The sequence below is a fragment of the Octopus sinensis genome, linkage group LG2, assembly GCF_006345805.1.
Source record: "Octopus sinensis linkage group LG2, ASM634580v1, whole genome shotgun sequence".
Lineage (NCBI taxonomy): Eukaryota > Metazoa > Mollusca > Cephalopoda > Octopoda > Octopodidae > Octopus > Octopus sinensis.
The window spans coordinates 74307191-74320022 of record NC_042998.1 but is presented as its reverse complement, the minus strand read 5'-3'; the positions used below and the strand labels follow the sequence as shown (position 1 = coordinate 74320022).

General features: G+C 37.3%; 1 protein-coding gene across 2 annotated transcripts in view; it reads right to left on the bottom strand.

The window, feature by feature from the left end:
* LOC115222778 (CUGBP Elav-like family member 1-A) overlaps positions 1-10269 on the bottom strand; it is a 166351-nt gene extending 156082 nt beyond the window's left edge. For both annotated transcript variants that reach the window (XM_029793191.2, XM_029793204.2), the window contains exon 1: positions 10113-10269. The gene's annotated coding sequence lies outside the window, so the exon portion shown is untranslated. The remainder of the gene's footprint in view (positions 1-10112) is intronic.
* Between the last annotated feature and the right edge of the window lie 2563 nt (positions 10270-12832).

The window sequence follows — 12832 nt, the reverse complement described above, 5'->3', positions numbered from 1 at the left end:
TCAGTTAAAATAATAGTACTGGTGGATGTTGAGAAAACAATGAAGAAAACAATTTTTTTAACTCTCCATATCTGGTCTTTTCAAAAAAATCCATCCATATCTACAGTTTTAACCCTTTCAATACCAATGCATCTCAGACAATCCCTACTTCTGAGACAAACTTCCAGTTTTAAAGTGATCTAAATTAAAATCTTCCACCAAAATTTCATGCTGATTTATGTTCCAATGGCAAAATCATTTTACAAAATATGACAACAAAAGGATTAAATGACTTGGATCAGTAAGTTTAGACTTCTTCAGACAGCAGAAAGAGCAGACAACTCTCCTCTACAATCATACAAAAGAAATCGAAGACAGTGTAGATATTACTGGCTGAATAAAATATAGGATGGTCACAGCTGGAACACTTTATAAGTCTCACCAACTGCAAATATAAGTTTTATCTTTCACAACAATATTGGTTCTATTAATATTGCGAAAGAAATCAAGGTGGCAAGCTAGCAGAATCATTAGCAAACAGGCCAAAACTCTTAGTGACATTTTGTCTGTCTTTATATTCTGAGCTCAATTTGTCTTCCATCCTTTTCTGGTCAATAAGATAAGTACCAGTTGAACACTGGGGCTGATGTAATTAACTTATTCCCTGCCACAAAATAGCTGGCCTTAAGCCAAAATTGGAAACCAATATTGTAAAAGAAATCATTGCACTTATTTGCCAGAATTACAGGAGAACAAATATCTGATGATAGAAACTCCGACTGCGATTTATATTATTTTACAGCAGCTCCTCTGAGCTGAGCATTTTAAAAAGTAAATTTGTACTGGGGGATAACAATAGCTTCTTAGGACATTTGATCTCTAAAAGATGTTAATTTTAATAAGTCATTGTAATCAAATCTACCTACAAATACCCATAAGTTCTATGATGTTATCAAATCTGCAAAGGCAAAGAAAATTACATTGTCTTAACCAAAAAAACTACCTCGTATATTGAACAAACAACTCAGCCTGGTTTTCACAGAGGTTTACAAAGACAGACAGACTATGAACAGTAACTTTTGTTTACAATCAACAAACAAGTCAAAACTAGCAGTATGCACATTCATTCAGATACATATGTAGATAAATACACAAATACACTATATATATATACACATACATACATACATATATATATATACATATATACAGAGAGAGAGAGGTAGACACTAAATGGAGTGGCTGTGTGGTGAGAAGCTTGCTTTCCAACCACATGGTTCTGGGTTCAGTCCCGGTATGTGACACCTTGGGCAAGTGGCTTCTATAGCCTCAAGCCAACCAAAGCCTGTGAGTGGATCTGGTAGACAGAAACTGAAAGCCTGTCAAGTGTGTGCTTATATATGTGTGTATCTATGTTTTGTGTGCCTGTTTTGTCCCCTCACCATCACTTGACAACTGATGTTGGTGTGTTTATGTCTCCATAATCTAGCAGTTCAGCAAAAGAGACTGATAGAATAAGTACTAGGCTTACAAGGAATAAGTCCTAGGGGTGATTTGTTTGACTAAAGTTGGTGCTCCAGCATGGCAAGAGTCAAAATGACTGAAACAAGTAATAGAATAAAAGAATACACACACACACAAACAAACACAGATATATGCATAGAAAAGCACATATGCATATGATCGCCAACTTCCACTTTCTGCTTAGCACAAGCCATAAGTCAACCCATAACAAAACTAGTAGACACTAGCTGATAGTGTCCAAGCAATATGAATGAACCATAAGCTAGATCAGTTTAAAGTAAAGATTTTGACCATGCTGGCACAGATGCACATGTATGCATGAATATGTAGATTATCATCTTTAACATCCACTTTTCCAAGCTTGCATGGATTGTGTGAAGTTTATGGAAGCAGATTTTCTATGGTCAGGTACCCTTCCTGTTGCCAATCCTCACCTGCTTCCAAGAAAGGTAATATTTCATCATGGCCAAGCATGCTTCAACAATATAGTGGAAATGACAAACGCCGCTGGAATGCCAGTGGTACACATTTACAACTATCACATGATGTGAAGACAAGGAGACAAACATATAAACACACAAACACACACAACTGGCTTTTTTCAGTTTCAGACAACTAAATCTACTTACTTGCAAGGCTTTAATCAGACATGGGTATAATATAGTCAAAGACACTTGCCAAATGTGCCATGCAGTGGAACTGAACCTGAAGCCAGATGCCTGGAAAGCAGACTTCATAACTACATAGTCACATAGTACATACGTGTGTGTGTGTGTATACACAATGCATACACACACACTACATACTCGTCAATACATTTCTTTTTTCCCATGTATCTCTATATACACACTCTTTTCTATTCTAGGCACAAGGCCTGAAATTTGTGGGGAGGGGGCCAGTCGATTAGATTTATCCCAGTATGCAACTGGTACTTAATTTGTTGACCCTGAAAGGATGAAAGGCGAAGCCGACCTTGCAGAATTTGAACTGCAAACGTGAAGACATGAAATAATGCTAAGCATTTCGCCCAGTGTGCTAACATTTCCGCCAGCTTGCCGCCTTCTATACATATATCCGTACATATTAAACAAGTGTGTGTGTGTATGTATATATAGGTAGACAGAGAAAACACACACACATATATAGAAATGTATATCACCATCATTAATACATACTCTTAAACAAATACATACACAAACCATCACCACCACTGAACCACCAAATTATTTCTCAAGCAGGGTGCCTGCCCATCATATGTGTATGTGCACGCTACTGTGTGCTTGCTTTGACATCACGTGATAGGCATAAACAAGTGTTACTCTCATGAGAGTAGTGTCATTCGTGTCCTATCTTCTTTGAAAACATGTCTAGACATGAAGAAATATTCCCTTACTTGGAAACAGGTGAGGTTTACCAACAGGGCCATAAAAAGTCCACTCCCAAGACTTCAGTCAAGCAAAGTAGGACTATAATAGAAGACATTTTGCACAAGGTGTCACATGGTGGGATGAAACTCAAGACAACATGGTTGGGGAGTAAGCATCTTAACCACACAATAACACTGATATACATACATAAAGGGTGCATAAAACAAACTTATAGCTTTTTCTGCTGCATTCAGCACTGCCACTAAACCATATGAACACATGTCTACATATGTGTGCATCTATGTATATATATATATGTGTGTGTATATACATTGCACATATTTGCATCTACACAAATAAGCCATGTTTATATATACATACATGTGTGTATATATATATATATATATATATATATATACACATGTATATATTTATCTACATACACACATATATGCATACATGTGTATATATATATACACACATGTATATACTTATATACATACACACATATGCATACATGTGTGTGTACATATGTATATACACATACATATATATGCATGTGTATATATATAAACAAACACACACATGTACATATGTATACATGCGTGTATATTACACACATACATGTGTGTGTGTATATAGATATATATATATATATATACACACACGTCTACACATATATACATATACACACATACACATGAAAACCTATGTATATATACAGATGGAAATGTGTGTATCCTATAGACATTGTAGCCAGCACAGATTTTTGCTACATTTTGTATCAAGATGTCATATATATATAAGACATGTCTAGCTAAGTAAAATTGCTGTCTTCCACACATACATGCTCGTCCTTTCAGGTGTCAGTGCCACATAAAAATCACCTGCACTGCTTAAACTCTCTGTTTAGCTGCCACAACAGACAATTGGAGTTTAGACAGCTTCCAGCTGGCCAACTCCATGTCAAACCATCCAATGAATGCTAGTATGGAAAATATGTTAAATGATGAGATATATAAATATGCTATGATATATAGGCTGTATATAAATGTGCTGGTATGGCCATGTGATGCATATGGAAAAGGACAGCTGTGTAAAGAAGTGTTGTGGAGGGAACCTGTGGCAGTGGTAGACCCAGGAAGACGTGGAATGAGATGGTGAAATTTGATCTTCAGATGCTGAGTCTCGTGGAGGCAATGACAAGGGACTGAGGCTTTTTGGTGATTTGCTGTGCTTGTGAAATTGTAGTCATGACCAGTGATGGTTACATGTAAAAGGTACTCTCTTCACTGTGAAATGGTTGGCATTGGGAAGGGCATCCAGCCATAGAAACTATACCAAATTAGACTGGAACTTGGTATAACTCTCTGGCTTACCAGTTCCAGTCAATCCATCCAAAACATAGCAGCATGAAAAACGGACACTTCATGATGATGATGTATATATACACACATACGTGTATGTATATATATGAGTGAGTGTGTGTATGTATGTATACAGATATACATAAACCTTACTAGTTTCAGCCAGGAACTATGGTCATGCTAGGGCACTGCTATTAGTATGATAGCTAATATATTTCAAGCTCACTTTCTTGACTATCTCTCCAGGCTTGAAGTGAACCAGTTAGTTGCACAAAGTTACCCATATTTGCATTTTTTGCCATATTTTTCTCTGGTATTTCAGATAAAAATTTGTCAATGTTTTTTGAACACATCATCTCATAGATCTGAGGTATTTTAATTATGAAACATGGTGTGCACTTGAACCGTGTTGGGTACTTAGAGTGATTTCCTTTGATACTATGCAGTAGTATCTTGTTTGGGTGCTGGTATAGCTTTCAATCCCAGTTAGATATTAAACTTCCGAGGGTCTATATTGATATCATTGCCTATTTTTCTATTTTCTCTCTAGGAAATAGAGCTTCAGTTCTTTAAAGTTCTCCAAAGAGACTGTCTGTTGCACTGAGACAATCTTCCTGGTGTAGAAGGATTGGATTGCCTTGATCCCCAATTAGTTTGACTTATATGTAACAACTATAATCGGGAGTAGTTGGGCAACTGAGAACAAAAGTTCCGCCATAGGATCAACATGATTTCTTTTTTCTTTATTCTGAATCATTTCAGAATCCAACAAGCCACTTGCCTGCTAATTGGTGCCATCTAGTAATGTGTGTATGGAATGTCGAATCATTACTTATATGGATTCTAAAGTCATGTACCAACTCTGACTCCAGGGGTTGCAATACTCTTTGGTCCTATGTATTCTGGTTGCAATTTGTTTGCAGGTTGATAGTAAAGTACTTGAAGTTTATCAGCACAGAACTGTATGTTTTCTTCAGCCCACTAGTATACTGTGTCCAGGTCTTGCTGTAATTTCAAGTTATCATCAAAGTTTTCGATTGCCAGAGATACTTGTGTATCATCAAACACAGCTAGTAAGAGTGGCTGACTGTGTGACTGAGGGCATATCTGAGGGAGCCACCTGGAAGGGTAGTGGTCCCATAACAGTTCCCATAAGGAATGCTTAGAAATGATGCCTCCTCAGGGAGAGCACTATCGGCTGAAAATGTCTACTACCTTCTAAAAAGTTGTGTTGCTATTCCTCTAGTTTTCCAATATAAAGATAATGTAGTTCGTGGCATCTTCCATGCTTCAGTTTATTGATGGCCTATGCAAAGTCAAGAGAGAGATGTCACATCCACATGTAAATATATATATATGTATATCTATACACATATACATGTGTGTGTATGTATATATATATATATATATATATATAAATATATATATAGAGAGAGAGAGATACACATCATCACTATTTTAGTGTCCACTTTTCCATGCTAGCATGGGTCAAACGAAATGCATTGAGAGCCAGGTGCCCTTCCATTTACCAGCCTTAACCTTGTTTCCAAGCAAAGTAATATTTCTCAATGGCGAGATGTTTTTTTTTATTCATTTTCTTTACCAAAGACTGGAAATGAACAACATTGCTAGTAGGACACTAATGTTTATTTACAACCATCACATTGGTACACACAAACAAACACATCTATTACATATATGTGATTCTTTCAATCTCTGTCTACTAAATTCACTCAATGTTTTGGTCTGCCCAGGGTTATAGAAGACAGTTCCCCCAAGATGTCACACAGTTGGACTGAATCCATAATCACATAGTTGAGAATCACGTTTTCTAAGCACATGGCCACATATACACAATTTTCAAGCATTTTTTTTCCCATGGAAATGATCAACATGAGACTTCTTAAGACAATATTCTACAGAGAAACGCTATCACCAACCACTACTTTTTCTTAATAAGGTACTCATCCCCACCCCCGGCCTTTCAAACAACGAACTTCTAAGAGATGAAGCTTGTTTTTACAATGACATTGCCACCCAAACAGTGTTACTCCGTTATGCCATAACATGTTAACTTGTCCCTGGCACATATGAAAAGGCAAAACTAAATTTGCTCACATTTTCCCTGTATTCACTCATAAATCATTGGTCAGCTTGATGTTATAAAAGACTTCAGTCTGCAGTGCCCCAAAGCAGAAAGAACACGAAACTAAGTTCTTAACCACACAGTCATGCATGTGAGACTCGAACCAACAACTCTGAGAAAGACTTTTTCTCTATTCTCTCTGTACACATATATATATATGCATATCTATGTGTGTATGCATACATATGTATACATAAACATCTGCACATATCTAAATATTATATATATATATATATATATATATATATATATCCAGCTGTAGAAACATTGCCAGATAAGACCGGAGCCTGGTGCAGCCTTCCCAGATCCCCGGTCGAACCGTCCAACCCATGCTAGCATGGAGAACGGACGTTAAACGATGTTACACATACCTGTACTGGTACAAATATAAATACACTCTTATGTACATATATACAATCACCATCATCATCTAAGGAGACCACTTTTCCATTCAAATGCTCAATACATGTTATGTGAATTTTAAATATTTATATTTGAATACTGACTTTCAGGGTAAATCATATGCTTCAGGTCAGACTTAAAACTCATCAAAAGCATAATAATGCTCCTGGTTCGAGTTTCTAGAAGAACATAAAACAAGTAAATTCCTCAGTTAATATTCAAATAAAAAGTACTAACACAGACTGCTGGAGTGTTTCACATTTAACCATTAGTAGACTAAAGATCCTTTGGAGTGTTTAAAAGCTAAATTGAATATGTATTTATACATCCACGTTAGACTATATAGTCATGTGTATACATACATGCGCCCACATTCTCTCGATAGATAGATAGATAGATCTTTTAATATTTAGAATCATAGAATTAAAAATGCTCTTCATCAAACTGAAGTGTGTTGTGGGACAGGATAATTAAAATGGGTAAATACACGGCTAACGTTAGTAGTGGAATTATTAACAGAGTTATATTACTACCACCAGCCTTATCGATTTTCTACCATGCTTGACAGCAACAGTCAGGTGGATTATCCTTAAAAATACTACTAGTTGTTGTAGTAGCATGTTTCTCCCACCACACCGTTTACTACTACTACTACTGAGGCATGCATTGAAACAGTACATTATAAACTGTTTCGTTGCCAGCCGGGATGACTTAGTATGAAAAATGAACCTTGTTAGCGGCATGACTGAGCTCCACTATTTTCAATGGAGTCATCTTGCCAACATTCCTGACTGTCTTCTCTACAGTGTTAATCGGTAATTTTTTTTTCTCGTTTTCTCCTCATTAATCCACAATAATCTCTCACTGAGAATTTAATATCATTAAAATATATTCTACATCAACCAACATGAAAAGACAGTCTCACCTCACCACATATCTATAACTACAATAACCAGGTGTGATTTGAACTGTGAAACGCGAGTCGATAATACAAGACAAGAATGGTAGGAGTTAGACAGTAGCAAGAACAGCAGTGGAATAGCAGAACCAATGTTGTATATAGTCAGCCACAATTGCCATGATAGTAATAATAGTTTGTAGTTGTAATAGTAGTAGTGGTTGGCGCCGTTAGTATCAGAAATCCACAGCTAAAACAGTTGGTGACCTTCAACAGTAAACATCATCATCATCATCGAAGTAGAAAGGAAGAGGAAGATGAAAAGCCAGAGACATTTTGAACATCAAGAACGTACGTGCACGCGCGTGCGCGCACCGGGACCACTCTTAAATAGTACCATATTATATATATATATATATATATATAAGTACACACATTTATATATATATATATACACACACATATATATATACACACATATATATATACACACATATATATATATACACACATATATATATACACACATATATATATATACACACATATATATGTATATATATATATATGTGTGTATATGTATATATATACACACATATATATATATATATATACATTTATATATACATATATATATATATACATATATATATATATACATTATATATACATATATATATATATACCTTTATATATATATATATATATACATTTATATATATACACATTTATAGATATAAAATTTAAAGCTGAAAATAAATGGCATTAAGGTGTCAGTTTGGTGTTGTAAAAAGGCATGTTGCTGTAATAAAAGATATACAAGTTGAATATCGCTGCCGTGACCCCTTATTAGATAGACTGGCAGAAGAGTAAAGCCTGACGAGGACAAATCGAAAAAGTCAGCTACTGAAAGGAACTGGAGTAGAATTCCTAAACAAATACAAACACAACATTGAATGAAAGAAGCAGAGAAAGAGAAAGGCACATCAAAGACACTGCCACCCCCATTTTCTTGGCTTGTGGTGGTGGGCAATGTCTACATTACAGAATTTTTTTTTTTTTAATAGGGTCATGGGGAGAAGGCGGTTGATGTTTTAACACGCACCACAACCTACCCACATACGAATATATATATATATATATATATATATATGTATAGATATATATATATAGATAGATATATATAAAGCACAGAGATTCAAAGATTTACTGCTAGGCAGCTTCTACCAGTGTAGCAGTTTGCAACACAAGGAATCAGAACCTGGCACGATTCCGTTGTAATTTACTTATCATACACTATTATGTACCTATCTATAAGATATATATACACGTGTGTACCTATGCATACGCGCGTGTATATATATATTTATATATATATATATATATGACATGGAAGTTCAGGTTTATTACTGTAGTCCATCTGACAAGATTCCAATACAACAAAATGGCCATGACGATACTAGATGTGTCCTGAGACTGAACCGCGATCATCATCATCATCACCAAACCAATACACCTGACATCCTTAACTACACAAGTAGTAAGTAGTATTAGTACTACCTTAGTAAAAATAATAACAGTTATGATGGTGAATTTATCAGTTAACAACTGATCACGATTAATAACTCTCACTGGTGTCTTCTAGATGATGAGTGGGGGGCGGTGATGCCGGATGTCTCCACTTGCAAGAAGATAAGGTTCCTTCTCCCCTTCCCATCTCTCATGACTGCTCCACCAGTAGTGACACTATTTAGGGACCCTTGTCCCTTTTTTTTTTTTTTTTTTCCTGAAGAGATATCTGAAGTTCACTGTGGAAGTGTAAGAATTTCAGACGTTTTCTCACTCCCACACTCTAGCGTTGCTTCTACACTCACTCGAGCTTCCTCACTCTCACCCACTCACTCTCTCTGTCTATCTACTTCACTCTCACTCACTCCGTCAATCCAGCTTGGTTGCCGCTCTCTCTCACTCACTCCGTCTATCCACCTACCTCTCTCTCTTACTCACTCTCTCTAACCAGCATCTCTCACTCACTCCCCTCTCTCTACATCGCTGATTTCAATGGAGACTACTGGAAAAGTAGGCGAATTTCTCCATCAAGCAATCACGTCAGAGGCCAAGAAAAAAAACGGTATTTGAGCAATTAGCAAACAAAATACAGATAAATGTCTGTTTAGAAAGATAAATAATGTGTTGTATATAAATGTATGAATGCAAAAATAGCGTGTATTTGTGTAGCTATAGAGCTCTGAAATGTTTCTTACACTCATTAATGGCAGTGAAGTAGCAGCGACGGACGGTGAAGAAAACAACAAAATGTCACATTTTCTAAGATAGAAATTGGTAGTTTAGGGCTTCCAGTAGCTGGCTGGTTCTTTGTTGGAAAGGTTGGGGATGAGTATGCAAAAAAATAAAAAGTTTGTGCTTACCTATTCGACGTGAGGACAGAGACAGACACTAAGACAACGAGACACACACAAAATGGCGGACGGCGGCGGTAGCAGCAGCAGCAGCAATGATAGTGGTGGTAGTAGTAGAGGTAGTCGACGTGGTGGCACGGACGACTGGCTTACCCACAATGCATCGTCACACCTAGCAACATTCTACACGTGCTACTGCTACTCTATCTCTCTCTTTCTCTCTCTTACTTACTCAGGGTCTTGTAGTAACACCATTACAGGTGCCCCTCTTCACAGTTCTCACCTATTTTAGCCTTCCTGGCTTCAACACTTTTTTTTTCGATATCTAACGTAATTTTCTTCAGATTTACACACTAAAAAAAACTGTGTAGTAAGTCAAATTGGAATGAAGATAGCTATTTGAAATGAAAGAAAAGGCACGCATTGCTTGAATGTGCGAAGAAAAAATGATAAATCATGAAAAAAACAAAGGAACAGAAGAAACAGGAGATGAATATAAAAAGATTGTTTCAAAGGTGTAAGACAGGAGTTACATTTGAGCGAATATTCATTTTTTTTTTTTTTTTTTTTTTTTTCTTTTCATACGTGGTTTCCAGAATACAATGTAATATCAGTAGCTGGGATAGGGAAAAGAGCTAAGAGTGCAGGTCGCTTTCACCTTAAATAACCATAGTTTAAAGAAATACGACATCAGGCGGTGATATTATATATTACATATGTTTATATCTAAATGTGTGGTGGGGGTGGGGGGAACGTATTTACATACATGTAAAGAAAGTGAGAGAAAAAGTATACATGCACAGTGATGCGTTAAAAGAAAAAAAGTAATGTATATATATATATATATATATATATAGATAGAAATATATTTATATATATACACGCACATATACGTATAACGAGAGAGCAAAAGTGTATTGAGTTCTAATAAGTAGTTATTAGTATCGCTGTGCCTTAGTGAAATTACGTGTGTGTGTGTATATATTTATATATATGTATGTGTGTGTGTGTATGATGGTGAAAGAAACAGAAGCAAGACGAGATAAATTCTCGATCATGGTTATTAGCTTGATGCAGAGAGAAATGGAAACGATTGAAATGACGTTTCGGAGTATGTTCTTCATCAGAATAGGGTGTCGAGTGGAAAGATAAGGAGAGGAAAAAACTAATAAAAGGAGCAGTGGAAGCGAAATGCTCTCATAGAATTTGTCTCAACAGTGGCAGTTAAGACTATATATATTTTGGACTGATGGGTATATGTATATACATGCATGATGGCCATCCAATCATGACTGAGGAAGACCATTGCTCACCTTTAGGAACATTATGCGCTCTAGGACTAACTTATAGTTTGCATCTCCAGCTCCATTGATGGCTAATGAGCCCTGCTCTTGACAAACATTCATGACTGCAAACATTACAAACCAAGGTTTCTCCATTCACTACACTAGCAGTGCACTTTTGAGCAGCACGGTTAAATTCTTCATGCAGAATACATGCTCTCTCAAAGGTGTCGACCCCTTTTTTAACCTACTTCCTCCATCTGTGGCAAAGACAGGTATTGCTCTCCCAGTCAGTCTCCTGCATATCACAGGCCTTTAATGAGGACTTGACACAGTCTTGGTTTCTGCCAGGGTCTCTTTCCATTAACAAGTTCCCCATATAGCATCTGTTTAGGGATCCTGCTATCCTTCATTCTAATAAGGTGTCCAGTCCAATGTAACCGGTGCTTGTGCACCATCGCTCAATACTCAAGATAGCAACTTTCTTCAGGACCTGTGTGTCGGGAGTTTTTTAGGTCCAACCAACATTCAGAATGTGTGTGAGACATCTCTGATGAAAGCGTCCAAGGACCCTTACATGACATTTGTAAAGCGTCTATGTCTCACATGAGTAAAGGAGTTATAACAGTGGTAGTTAATATATATATGTATGTATGCTGTATATGTATATATATATATATATATAATTTTTTAAGTAATCAGAAGATGGATTTGGTATTAATCTTTATTTTGTACAATGGTTGTTGTACCAAATCCATCTTCTGATTACTTAAGAAATTATTATTGTTATCTCAACTAATACTGTGGAGTTTCTGAGGTAGATCCAACAAGAATATACCTCAACTGCAGATGACACCAGGTAGCCTAAACTGTGCCAATGCTTTACCAAACACTTCAACACACTAATCGAAATGTTCCCATTAGTCCAAAATATTATATCATCATCATCATCATTTAGCGTCCGTTTTCCATGCTAGCATGGGTTGGACAGTTCAACTGGGGTCTGTGAACCCGGAAGGCTGCATCAGGCCCAGTCAGATCTGGCAGGGTTTCTACGGCTGGATGCCCTTCCTAATGCCAACCACTCTGTGAGTGTAGTGTGTGCTTTTGACGTGCCACCCGCACAGGTGCCAGACGGAGCTGGCAAACGGCCATGAACGGATGGTGCTTTTACGTGCCACCGGCACGGGGGCCAGGCGGGGTTGGCAACGGACACGAACGGATGGTGCTTTTACGTGCCACCGGTACGGGGGCCAGGCGAGGTTGGCAACAGACACGAACGGATGGTGCTTTTACGTGCCACCGGCATGGGGGCCAGGCGAGGCTGGCAGCGGACACGAACGGATGGTGCTTTTACGTGCCACCGGCACGGAGGCCAGACAGGGCAGCGCCGGCAACGGCCACGATCGGATGGTTCACTTAACCACAGCTGCAACTTACACTGAT